Raw genomic sequence first — 14,172 nt, forward strand, 5'->3', positions numbered from 1 at the left:
TTTCCCTCGACTTTATTACACTTCATACATATTCTCGGGAAATACATATGGATACATTTCATTAAATTTGTTCTTATAACCCCGTAGATTGTGATTTAAATTATTCGTCGACATGACCTTTATCAAAATTATTAGTTGTCAAATTAGTTTCATATGTTAATATTTATGTATTGATCAACGGATTCAGTTGTACAAAGGATTAAAACAGTCGTGTTATTGATCTATTCATATCCGATTTTGACTTCCTGAACTTGTTCTCTTGGTATACTACACTTCCGTGATCTATCGTCAGCGCCTCTATTCGTTGGCGCCTCAAAGTAGCACGAAAAGCCTCAGTCTATACTACTATCACGCATTCTCACGCACTTTAAAAAGTTCATTAAATCTTTAATTTAATGCCAATTTCATTTTACTTTATTCCTTCAAAAATCTCATAAAATAAGAAAAGTTATATTTGTATTAAAATTCTACGTCATAATATTATTTAAGCTAAATGTTAGAGAAACGTGTACTGCGCTATAAGGTGCTTGCGGGGAAATGGTAAATTTCTATCTCTATAACGTGAACATTAAGTGTATGTTGCATAACAGTTCAGTAAGTTGTAAAGAGTTATTATCCATTTAAATTCTTAAGAACGACTTTCTTTACTATATTTTCCCAACTGTTTACAGCATTTATGGGCCTCTTTTGGTGCTTTCTGTAAAGCATGTTACTGAAGGAAAATCACCGAATTATTGAAAGCACTTTGTCCTCAACTTCCCTGATATATCTTTTAATTTGGAATAGAAAAGAATTACCTTGTCCTTCGAGAATACAATGATTTTTTAAGAAAACAGTATTTCAAGAACATGAGCATACATTTGAATAAATATTTCTCGATTTAAAAACCCAATAAATATATGTGTATTATTCCCTATGATACCGTATAGCGGGTTATTTTAGCGGGGTGTTAATTTTGGCTTATTTTGGCGTTTTGATTATCATCCGCTAAAAATGTAATCGCTAAAATAGTCAAGACTCTTTCTAGTGTCTATGTTCAAAGAGCTGAAACCCTACGTCCGCTAAAATTAATTACGCCAAAAATATTCCCATACCTTTGAGTAGACAAAACGCCAAATTTCACACCCGCCAAGAAAACCCGCTATAGGGTATGCTATTATGTATTGAGCTTACTGTACGCATGTACACTTTTTGCTATGAATATGAATAACAGTCAGCCAATCTTTATAACATTTGTTTCTTAATAAATCCTCAACTGGACGAGTAATATAATGTTTACTAACTAAAGGCAAATCTAAAACAAAGAAACAAATCTCGATAAATTTGCTTTCAAAATGAAATATGCTGAAACACTGATTTAAAAAGAATTTCAAATTTTTGTTCTCAAAAATATATTCTGATCGCAAGATTTTCATTTTAATACAGTATCCAAAATTACACATAATTAATTGAACTCCCCACTTTAGTGCTGTTCAGTAATATTTTCAATTGACAAAATTTCATTTTTTACAATACGCATTGCAAAATTGATTATTACTCACTATTTTTAGTGCGGTTTTTCGTATACTCCGCAAAATTCTCTGTCGACAGATGAACACACCCAGTGTGGGTTGTGGATCCTTTTACAGTAAAAGCAGCAGTATTTCAGAATGTCTTGATCCGTGCCGTCACAAACTTGTACACTTCGTTGTAGATATTCAATTGGCTTGTCGGTAATGGGTCTACGCAGTCTGAAAATGACAAACTAAGACGTAGATATTAACAAGTGGCCCAGGGGCCATAGGACTCACTTGAGCACATCGGCAAGGAAAAAAACACATATCAGATCAGAACTGAAAGTTTACTGAGGTTGGGGGGGGGGGCTTGAAATTTACTTGAAAAGAATATTTTGGCCCCACCCTAGTCCCGGGGGTCATGACTTGAACTTGTCAAACTAGTATGAAACATTTGGGACATATCTCACAGTAAAAACCTATTACACCTGCTTTGTTGATCAGCATAAATATCGATTTGATAATTCAAATGAACGAGAGCTTCCATATAGATTTTTTGTAAAAGAGAGACGTTGTTTATGAGTGAAAAACAAAAAAAAAAAGAAGAGTTTTTTCTAAAGATGGAGATAAAGTGTAATTACTATATATCATTCTTGTTTAGGTATAATAATCAATTCAATATCATCACTACCTGATGTTGGAATCAAAGTTGAAGTACCACCGTCAGCTAAGAACAAAAAAGAAATTATACATTGAAATGTTGTCTAATAATATAAGCTTTTGTACAAACATTTATTCTGTAGGTTATCAATACATCTGATAAGGTTCATATTCTAAGTATTTTAAAGCTACATATATGGTTCATTTCACAAAAAGGGTGTAAAAACGCACATTGTAAAAATATTCGAGCAGCCTTCTTTTACTTGCAAACGCAGAATTCTCGATATTTGGATACTTTTGAACATATTTTTTATAACGGCATACCTGAACATCCGGGCTTTTAACACGTCACTGGGCAAACATCGACTCCCCCGGGACGAGAAGGATCGCAGAAAAAGTGCTTGTATTGCTGGAACTGAGCGGGGTTCTTCTCTACACATGACAAATCTTCATGAAAAAATACAAAGATCAGAAATTGGAAAAAAAATGATAAACTATACATTTGTACTGTTATTTATTTATTTATTTTAGAATATTATCCCGGCATTAAGTTTGAATTCTTCGAAAACAATTAGGAACCTTTTATATTTATCATTTTTCTTAAATATCATGTTTAAATAAGAAATAAGATGTTATTTTAGAGATTCATTTTGGCTATGATAAGCTATCGGTCAGGTGATCAAAAGCTTTATCGCCCGATGGTTTTAATTGATAAGAAAACCTTTTTTGACGTATTTTCACTGTTAACCATTTGTAGGAAATCATTGCAATACCTTGTATTATAAATACTAGAAGTTATCACTTGATAGAAATATTACCGTACTTCTCCATAGGAGATAATTTTAAAATCCAGCAATTCTATATTATTCTCTTTTGTATGTCACTAATAACAATTTGGATTGCAGCTTCAGCATACAGTTCAATTTTGTAAATACTTGTGAATTTTAATTGATCCGTCTATTTACAGTCTAAATTCCGGTTTTTATTAAAGTTTGGATGAACATGGTCTATTAATTGAAGCACATTTTATTTTATTTGTTTTTTCTCGTCATAAATGCAGATAACGAAAAAAAACAATCAGAGTACATTTTAAGATACGACATTTTCAGACTGCGGAATGCAGTGCATATATTGAAATCATTCAGATATCTTAAAATAGCTTACCTTCAATTAACATTAAGTTTGAAGAGGGTTAAAATTCCTGGGTCTCAAAAATTATATGCATCTTACCTTGTGAATGGTGTATGGGGTCAAGAAATCCATGAACAAAGCCATTCATGCAGATTACTAACAAAATCCTAAACAGAACTTTCATCGCACTCATATCTGTGAAAAGATAATCTTTTTCTCAATATAATCAGCAGAATAGAAAAATATATTGTCAATTACAAATATTTTTTTATGAATTGATCAATATAATATTTTATAGAAAGAGTTTATTATAAATCTCCCTTAAACAACATTTCAAAAGTTCTATATTCGTTACAATTGTCAGTAAACATAATTTATCATAAAATCGAGTCATGACGTTTTTCATACGAATTGTTGGTCCATTTTTTACACAATGAATTCTACTATTTTTCACTTGTCCTATCATTATAAGGAGCACGTCTACTGTGTACCTTCTCGTACGTTGTAACAGCAAAATATTGACTAAGTAAAATGCACTAAAAACACTAGGTCAGGACAATGGTGAGTGAGTGACTGGCAGTCTAATTAAAATTAGTTGTTGGATCCGCTTGCATACTCGCTACACAAACATCTAACAGCATCTCATTGTGGGTCACGTCAGAGGTCAGATTCTATCAACCAATCAAATCGTCGCCTGCAAAACCATTGTATATTGTTGAAGCGAATAAATCTAGAGCTGTTCCAAATTTGACCTCTCACGTGACCCTCTATAGGATGTTGTTAGATGTCAGTGTAGCGAGTATGCGAGCGGATCTAAAATCTAATTTTAATTAGATTGAGTGACTGGTTGCGTTTTTTTTTAAAACAATGCCTCTTTGTTTTTAAAAGGAAAATATACATTTGCAAATATTTAGTTCCGAGAAGGTAAATTTATGTACTGTTCAAACAAAGGAAATCGTAAAAAAAAAAAAATAAACACGACAAATTAAACACGTTTACAGTACATCCCCTCCAACTCTGTTGCCATAAGATACACAACCAGGGCTGGAAACATTTTAAAGGAAAATATACATTTGCAAATATTTAGTTCCGAGAAGGTAAATTTATCTACTGTTCAAACAAAGGAAATCGTAAAAAAAAAATAAACACGACAAATTAAACACGTTTACAGTACATCCCCTCCAACTCTGTTGCCATAAGATACACAACCAGGGCTGGAAACATTTTATACAATTGTCAGACTGTTTTAATTATGATCCAATACTGCATTCCATTTCTAAAAAAACTTATTGCATGCTATACAATATTCCAGGAAAAAATAATGCAAGGAAATTAAACACGTGTAAAGACTAGTATTTTTCGTACCTTTTATTCGGCGAAAGGAGAAATTAAATTCCGCCACACTGATAAGAAAATCATGTGCAATGTGTATTTGTTACCTTAATATATCACTTTATCTGTTCTTTATACGTTCGCATATTAGATCAAAGAGGGATACGTATTGTAAATTTTATCGACAGTACATGAGGATCTTTTAATGTATGTGTTTTATGTTTTAATTTTAACATTTCTAATCCTACAATACATTGTTATATCGGATAGTTACCAAATATGAAGCGAAAACTAATATATAAACAATGTTACATAATTATATCAGAAAACTGAAACATACTAATCTGTGGCGGATCCAGGAATCTTGAAAAGAGGGGACATGTTTGTGGTCAGATTTGGGATCCACTGCTAGACAAAAAATGATTAATCAAATCTTATGTACATTTTGCACACAAAATGGAATGGGGTCTGAGGCCCCATTAGGCCCACTCTAAATCCGCAATTGCTAATAACAGTTTAGTCATTTATGAAATGATTTGTACAAGAATCAAAACACATCAACAAAAAAGTGGGTCATTGAGGTATGGAATCAAAATCCGGTCTTTTTTCTTAGTATTTTATGTATCGTCAAGCATTTAATGATAAGACAATGAGTTGCAATAATTTAGAAAAGAAATATTTTTTTAAATCAAATTATAATAATGAAAAGAAATAAAAAAATATAAATTGACAATTTCCTCAGAAAAAAGATATATAGACAACTATTTACATTTATCAAATACATTCATTATTGTTTCTTTAAAAGCCACTTTAAATATTGGTTGTGTAACTTTGGAAACGAAATCAAGTATCCATTTATTATAATTTATCGTCATCATATTATATACATCCAGCACAAAGATGTCTTGCAACTCCACATCTTAGCAATTTATTTGTTGTTTAAGCGTATGACATTGTGGAAGAAAACAAGCATTAAAAATTGGAACCTGAAATCATTTACAGAAATGGATATTGTAATATTTTATGAAAATTAAACATGAGTACTTTTAATATGAAAAGCTATTATAAAACATCGACAAGGGGTAACGATATAATCTCCACATCCTTCTTTTATCACAAGAAACCCATCTCCAGAAACAGTTTTTCAAAATTTTTATTCATCTTGATATCCAGGTTCTCAAATTCATAAGAACTTTTCCAACTTAATCCAACTCCTTTAAACTACCTTTAGAAAACATTGTATTCAATTTTATCGTGAGAATTTGTACAATGTGTTCTTCAAAGGAAACAATAAAGAACCTTTTTTCACTTTTATTCGCAACTTATTTTGCTAAAAAATCGTTCTGATTGTACGTACAAGAACTGTGAAATTGAAATAAAAAAGATGCTTGAATTTCTAATTGATAATAAGTATGTTATTTGGATACCGGGTGTTCCAACAATTTATTGGAATTCCCTTGGATACCATTGGAATTCCCATAGTACCAATTGTACCCCCTTATAAGAAAACCTGCTTTTGTATTCATATGATGTAGAACTTTTCAAAAATCTAATACCTGGGAGAAAAACTCTTTGTAACCTCAATATGACGTTTTCATATACATGTATTAACGACGTATTGTAAATTAATGCATTGGTAATTTCCATTCTTATGTCGATACGATATATCCTGGTGAGCTTTATTTGAAAGATACCACAGAATCTCACACATCTGTTTCATATTTGGATATTTTACTTGAAAAAGATATTTAAGGTTACCTAACAACCATGCTAAATGATGAACTTAATAACTTTAACTTTTCAATAGTTTTTAATAGTTTACATCTCTTACTTATGCAGCAATATACCTTCATCACCTGTACACGCAGTTTATATTTGCTACCTAATTTGATACGCAAGAGCATAATATACGTATGTACAATTTTGTAAACGACGTAAATTATCGTAAACAAGATAATGAAGCAAGAATATTTGCAGTCTCGTTTAAAGTCTCATTTCGTACGTTCTTTGATCTGTAGAATGACTTTGTCAGCAAATATAATTTATCAGTAAGTCAAATGCTGACTGAAGTTTACATACTAATTATTAGGAAACTTTAAACCCTGAATTAACGATGGATTTTCCGTTATTTTACAATCATGACAAGGAGAACACGGTGGGCTCGACCAATAGGCAGGGGTACTCACTCCTTGAAGGTACCTGATCCCACCTATGATTGTGAAGGTCCTTATTTGCTCTGTTCCTATTTTGTACTGTTTTATAGATTTCTGAGCTTGAATGCTGTTGTTATCGCCATATATGTCTTTTATAAACCTCTTTTTACGTCTTATGCTGAAGAGGTTTTTGTATACATGTATTCAATTTACATGATTGACAAAAATAGAAATATTGATAAAAACTCCTATTTTCCTTACAAATATCTTTATTATCACTAATGATGACAGGTTATGTTTATACCCATAATTCTGAAAAAAAAAAAATAAGTCAGCATAATTTGACTAAAATGTTGTCAAAATCAGTTATGAAAGAAATTGAAAACATTAATCTTTTTATTAATGCTTATTGTGAGAATATTCAAACTTCAATCGAAATATACCGGTTACGGTAGCCTAGTGGTAGAACTTCCTGATCGGGAGTCCCGGGCTCGACTCTCATTCGCGGCGCTACCTGAGCATGCTTCCATGTAAATATGATGAATTATGGTTTTGTCATTCTTGAGAAGATGTTTAAAGAATTTTCCCATACACACAAAATCACACAAAAAAGCACAGTCATTTTAGTTTGTTGCACAAGTATGAATACTGTCAGCAATGGCATAGTCACTACGCTAACACATGATCACTTGAAAAAGTTCGGAATGTGCGATTGGTGGGCAGTTTTCTTCTTGAAAATATCTCTGTTCACAAGATCACAAATAATGTTAAAGTTAATCAAATTGTCACTACTATCGGCACGGCTTTGAAGGTAGGAAAGCACAATGTCACATGCACTAGATACAGTTTCAAGGCTATGAACGGGGGCAGGGCGGTCTTCGGGGTCGTTATCATCTACAGGGGTTTTGTCAGGCAGCATTCGGAAAAATATGCCGGTTTCATCAGCATTATAAATGTCTTGAGGGGGTAGCGTGTAAGAAGAAGTTTCAGTTTTTCTTGCCAGACTGACATATCATAAGACTGCGTGTCAACTGACTTTTCTTCTCCACAGACTCTTTTGAACGTAATCCCTTGCCGGGATTTGAAATTTTCTAACCAGCCAATAGAGGCCTTAAAGTCTGCTACATCGAGTTTCTTGGCGAACTCTTCTGCTTTTGTAACTAGCATGGGACCGGATATGGGAATGTTCTGGTCCCTGGCAACTTTGAACCATTTCAAAGTGGCAGATTCAACGTCATTAAATGTACCCGTTCTTGTGTTCTTTCTTTTTGGATTGAATTGCTAGTAGGCATTTAGAATTTTTTCTTTGTTTTTCAACCATGTTGAAAGTGTATTGGGCGGTACGCCGAAATCTTTGGCTATCTGAGATTTTGATTTCTCCCCCCTCTCGACCGCCAGAACTGCTTCATACTTTGTGTCAATATTTTTCATGTTGAGTTTTCTTTTTACGCCTTTGCCTCCTAATGCAGACTGTGCATTAGGTGCAGAATTTCTGGCTATCCCCCCGGGCTGACCGGGTCCTTCACCAGATTGCTCAGTAATACTGCACTGCGAGGCAACTTGTCGTAAAATTGATTTCTGAGTAGCTTCTACCGATCTGGCTATCCCCCCGGGCTGACCGGGTCCTTCACCACATTGCTCGGCAGTACTACTCAGTTCTGTAAGTACTTGTTCTGCAATAGTCGTCATAATTAACTGATACTGATATGCTAAAATTCTGCATTTTTATGATTAAAATTTGACACTGACTCAAAATTAGTGTCTTGTCTCTTAATTAATTTCTCATTTTCACTGCGTCTCCAAATTATAATTAGGCGATCGATTATCAATCAATTATCACCTTGCAGTACTGGTGTCAGCTAAATAAACATCCCGTTACACGGACCAAGCGTGTAACGCCTCGGGCAATTAAAAATCCAGGTAAATGTGTCAATTAGATAACCCTGGTGAACACAGGTAGGCACTTCGAGGTATCAAGGGTAAATTACTATAGATTATACATAACGGGACTGAATTTTGACTTCGAGAGATCAAGGGTTTCGAGAGATCAAGAGTTCGAGAAATCAAGAGTGAATTTGCTTAGTTATATAGGGAAAAAAATCGGGACCGGCGACTCACTTCGAGCGATCAAGAACTTCGAGAGAACGAAGTTCGAGCCATCAAGAGTTACCTGTATTTCTATGTAAAAGTTTGGTCGGCCATTTTGGCCCCGCCCTACCTCCGGGGGGGGGGGGGGGGGGGGGGGGGGGGGGGGGGGGGGGGGGGGGGGGGGGGGGGGGGGGGGGGGGTTGGGGGGTCATGATTTGAACAAACTTGAAACTACACTACCTGAGCATGCTTCCATATAGATATGATACATTATGGCTTTGTTATTCTTGAGAAGAAGATGTTTAAAGAATTTTCCTATATATTTCTATGGAAAACTTTGGTCGGCCATTTTGGCCCTGCCCTACACCTGGGGGTCATGATTTGAACCAACACTTGAATCTACACTACTTGAGCATGCTTCCATATAAATATGATGAATTATGGCTTTGTCATTCTTGAGAAGAAGATTTTTAGAGAATTTTCCTATATATTTCTATGTAAAACTTTGATCGGCCATTTTGGCCCCGCCCTACCCCGGGGGGTCATGATTTGAACAAACTTGAAACTACACTACCTGAGCATGCTTCAATATATATATGATGAATTATGGCTTTGTCATTCTTGAAAAGATTTTTAAAGAATTTTCCTATATCTATGTAAAACTTTGGTCGGCCATTTTGGCCCCGCCCAACCCCCGGGGGTCATGATTTGAACAAACTTGAATCTACACTACCTGAGCATGCTTCCATATAAATATGATAAATTGTGGCTATGTCATTCTGGAGAAGAAGATGTTTAAAGAATTTTCCTATATATTTCTATGTAAAATTTGGTCGGCCAGTTTGGCCCCGCCTTACCCCCGGGGGTCATGGTTTGAACAAACTTGAATCTACTCTACCTGAGGATGTTTCTCCATAAGTTTCATCTTTCCTGGCACAGTGGTTCTTGAGAAGACGATTTTTAAAATATGCCACCAAATTTTCATTAATTTTCATTAATCATTTCCCCTTGAATAAGGGCGTGGCCCTTCATTTGAACAAACTTGAATCCTCTTCACCTAAGGATACTTTGTGGCAAGTGTGGTTGAAATTGGCCCAGCGGTTCTTGAGAAGAAGTCGAAAATGTGAAAAGTTTACAGACAGACGGACAGACGGACGCCGGACAAAATGTGATCAGAAAAGCTCACTTGAGCCTTCGGCTCAGGTGAGCTAAAAGGTGCAGTTTTTTCAAAAAATCTGTTCGTTACTTAGGTCACATTGTCAGTCAGGATGGCATATCAACAGATGAAGAAAAAATTAAATGTGTAAAAGACTGGCCAGTACCTCAAACACTGAAACAATTAAAGTCATTCTTAGGATTTTCTGGTTACTAGAGGAGGTTTATAAAGAACTTTGCGCAAATATCATCTCCTTTGTTACAACTTAACAGAGATTTTCATAAACATCCAAACAAGAAACTGGAATCAAAATTGACTTCAGAGTGTCAACAAGCATTCAACCAGCTAAAAGAAAAATTGACTTCCGCTCCATTATTGGCTTATGCAGACTTCAGTGAACCAATTATATTGGAAATAGACGCCAGCATAAATGGATTAGAGCTGTCCTTTCCCAAAAAACAAGACGGAAAATTACGAGTAATTGCTTACGCGGAAACGTCATAAAATTCAGGATAATTGGAGTGATGTTCCTTACATTTCTAGATTTACACCATACTATCTAATGTTTGGACGTGATCCTCACCTTCCAATAGATTTTTTCTTAGGAAATGATGACAAGAGTCAAACACAGTGGTTACTGGAATTCCTTATCAAAATACTTCTGTGTTTCATGTTGCACAAGTGAAAAACCCATGTGTTGAAAAAGTTGTGAATCGATCCGAAATCAGGAAATGTTCTTTGTGATGTATCTATATTTCTGGAATATATTGTGCTATGAAAGTGAAAGTCCACTTGCACAGTAGGTCTAGGTATAAATACTCATGTTCGATTGAAATTACTTGTCCCGCCAGCCAGTTTTCAAGGTCACAACTCCTCGAGGCCGAGCTGTCCGTAAAGGTATTTGCTTTTGAAATACTTTTCTTTTTCACAACTTGTTATTTTTTCTCATAACTTATGTTATTTTTCATTCTATATGAAGATATAATTACGTATTTTCTTTTATAGACACGTGCCATTGTCGTTTATTGCTGTTTGATAAAGATTTAAACGTGACCTGGTCTTGTTTCTGCTCGGTTACAATAAGAAATTTTTTTTCAGTTTAGTAAGGTTTAAAAAATACTGCATACACCGTATATTCACAAGTATTTTGACAGTCTTCTATCAAAGAGCAGTACCTATCAATGTGACCGTATTGTAAGAATCTCATTTGCTTTATCTTAAAATTAACAACATAATAATGCTTTGGTAAGAAATACGATCATGTTGTCATATATAGGATTCTACTGCTATATCGATATTGCAGCAATATGTTTACAGCAGAAGAAACTTTAAACATGCTGATATTTTAAGTACCCGGTAGTACACGCTTATCATGGACTTCATCAATACCACTTCTTTATTTTTGGAGCTATTGGGTTTAATAAAGTTAAAATTATATTTGTTAGGCCTAATCAAATTTCTACTATAAATTGTTATTACATGTAAATCTTCAAACATCATTTTATCTCATCTCCATTTGTTAAAAAGGTGTTAAACAGTGACAGACCTAAAGGGTTATTGTTATAGGGTATCACGGAATACAGAAAACAAAATACATGCCATTATTTATAAAAATAAAAATAAAATTACCTTTACTAAATATAAAGATATTAACAAAACTTTTTACCACAGTGTATATTTATAGTAAGGAAATATAGGAAAAAATTGGAAGTGAAAGGAAGTTGGCCTTGAAAAAAGTTGGCCATTACCCCCCCCCCCTCCCCCCTTCCACGAAATAGGATTTTCGAGTTTGGACAATTTTTTTTAATTTCCCCTTTTTTTTGCTTGTCAACTTTGTTAGTTAAGTAAGTAAAAAAAAGGCACCCCCTTTCAAAAACGATGCTACATGCCTGTTAACGACTTGTTCAAACTGAAATAAATGAACTACGAAATCATATAACTCATCTAAACACAGACACGCGTTTATATTCACAAAAATAAAATATAATTAACTTGATAAAATAGAGTAGATTTACATTATGTCCAATGATCCGTTTGCATCAGTGGGCCTTTGTGACGCCATGAAACCACAAAATCAAGAACGATAAGCGGGTAAGAAAAGTCACAAGTAGGATACTTTTTATTTTTATCTTACAGCAATAGAAAGGCCAGAAAATATTACAACTCGTAATTTAACATTCTTTCATATGTGGCTTTGGGTTTAAAAAGTGAAATTATGGTGTTAGGAATTGTCTACTATGACCTTTAATCTCATTTCCATTTGTTAGTGTTAAACAGTGACAGACCTGATGTTACATCACGGAATACAGTACAAAATACATGTATGTCAAAAAATAAAAATAAAATAAAAGGTATAACTAAACATTTATTGATAGAGTTCTCGGACAAAATGCGTTTTGTAAAAAAAGTGTGTAGCGGCCTCAGGCACACATTTCCTTGTCCAACAATACACATGTTGCCCTAAATCAATAAATGTATAAAGATTTTCAAGCGTTGGTATTTCAAACCTTATTTTCGTAAATATAATCGTATTGAAAAGGTGTTTCAGATAATAGAAACTTACAGCACAACATCAATTTTACATGATGGAAAGATAAATACATTTCTGAAATGTTGCGAAATGGTGACCTTTCAAAAAAAGTGTATCAAATTTTTTTTTTTTTTTTTTTTTTTTTAATACATTTTCTTATGTTGAATTATTTTTAAGAACAATATTTCTGCGAATGCAATGACCTCGCAAAGAACTTTATTCGGCAGTAACCAATATTTGCCCCCAAAATCAAACTTTGACGGAGAAAAATTTAATTATGTTTTAAACAGGGGAATCATGCTGATTTCAAAGCACTGAATGTTTTCGTCAGCAATGACGTCATATGTTTGAAATCACGTCAGAAAAATGACGTAAATCTAAAATTTCCATGATTTCTATAGAAAAATGTAGAAATTGCGTCAATATTTTGAGTAAAAATCACAGAGCGCAGGTGTGTTCAGGTTCAATATTTTGATAAAATGTATAGAATAATAATATCAATTAAAAATGCAAATATTGTTCCTGAACAGACATGCGCTCTATAAATTTTATAAATAAAATTGTTGAAATTTTGACCATTTTGTCCTTTTTCTGAAAAATAATGCAACATCCGACGAGTTTGTGACGTCATATATAAAAAAAAATGTCAATAATCTACTTTGAAACTATAATATGTTTTGTTAATCTATATTTTTTATACAATTTATACAATACAACACATTTTAAGAATTTTTCAAAATGCAATTTTTGTGGGGGCAAAGATATGCAATATACCGAATATAGTTCTTTGCTTAAAATTCATCTTCAGCAAAAATTTCCAGATTTACAGTATTATACATATATGCAGTTATCAGATCATATACATGTATAACTGGGTATTGCAGTTTTCGATGCAGATGTCTGTACTCATGATATATAGGAAGGATATGGGGATTACGAATAGTATTCAATCTATTTCATATCCTTCTTTATATCAGCGAAAGACTACAGATTATAAATTTAACTCGGCAGTCAGGACCACTGGAGCAGTAAGGGATCATTATCATGCCAACACCTGCCATGACTCGGGGCTGCGTTTATAAGATGTTATTCGAATGACCCACGATAAAAAATCCAATGCACCTTTTCATCACGTGGTGAGCGTTTTACCAACTTAGCTACCGTGATTGTTGGTCAGCAATTCTGAGAACGTCTATGATCAATTTAAGGTAAGTCACTCGTCAACTTTTCAGAAAAGTTCACGCAGAAGCTTTTACTTCATAACTACTTATTAAAATTCAATTTTTATAACATTTAAATTCAACGATGTAAATTTTATTTTACATTCAATGAAAAAACTGCTCAAAAATCTACAAAGAAGCAAGATTTATGAGCGACTATTTCTTTTGGTGGAAGGATATTTAGCAGAAAATTCTGCAAATCTGCACATTTATAAAATTTAATGTAATGGAAATTTAGCCTCACATACTTTTACTCGGAGAATATTTTCCGTTTTGATATTGCTAAAAATATTTAGTATAGGTCTTAATCTATATTTTTAGACTAAGTTTTACACCTTCCCTCAACAAACTTTTCCAAAAATTGCAAATATATTAAAGAAGTCAAGATCAAATTTACAACATTTTTTGC

At 33.6% G+C, this 14,172-nt stretch overlaps 1 long non-coding RNA gene across 1 annotated transcript; it reads right to left on the reverse strand.

Annotated features, from left to right (window-relative positions):
* Positions 1-1,547: 1,547 nt before the first annotated feature.
* On the reverse strand, positions 1,548-4,713 carry LOC134257012 (uncharacterized). The gene is made up of 5 exons (XR_009989839.1): positions 4,650-4,713; positions 3,384-3,479; positions 2,478-2,600; positions 2,185-2,220; positions 1,548-1,730 (listed from the first exon to the last, which is right to left on the reverse strand). It is a non-coding gene; the product is annotated as an uncharacterized LOC134257012 (long non-coding RNA).
* Between the last annotated feature and the right edge of the window lie 9,459 nt (positions 4,714-14,172).

This window comes from Saccostrea cucullata, unplaced genomic scaffold (genome assembly GCF_032062105.1).
Source record: "Saccostrea cucullata isolate Sc308-1 unplaced genomic scaffold, CSIRO_AGI_Scuc_v1 ctg1528, whole genome shotgun sequence".
Taxonomy (NCBI): domain Eukaryota; kingdom Metazoa; phylum Mollusca; class Bivalvia; order Ostreida; family Ostreidae; genus Saccostrea; species Saccostrea cuccullata.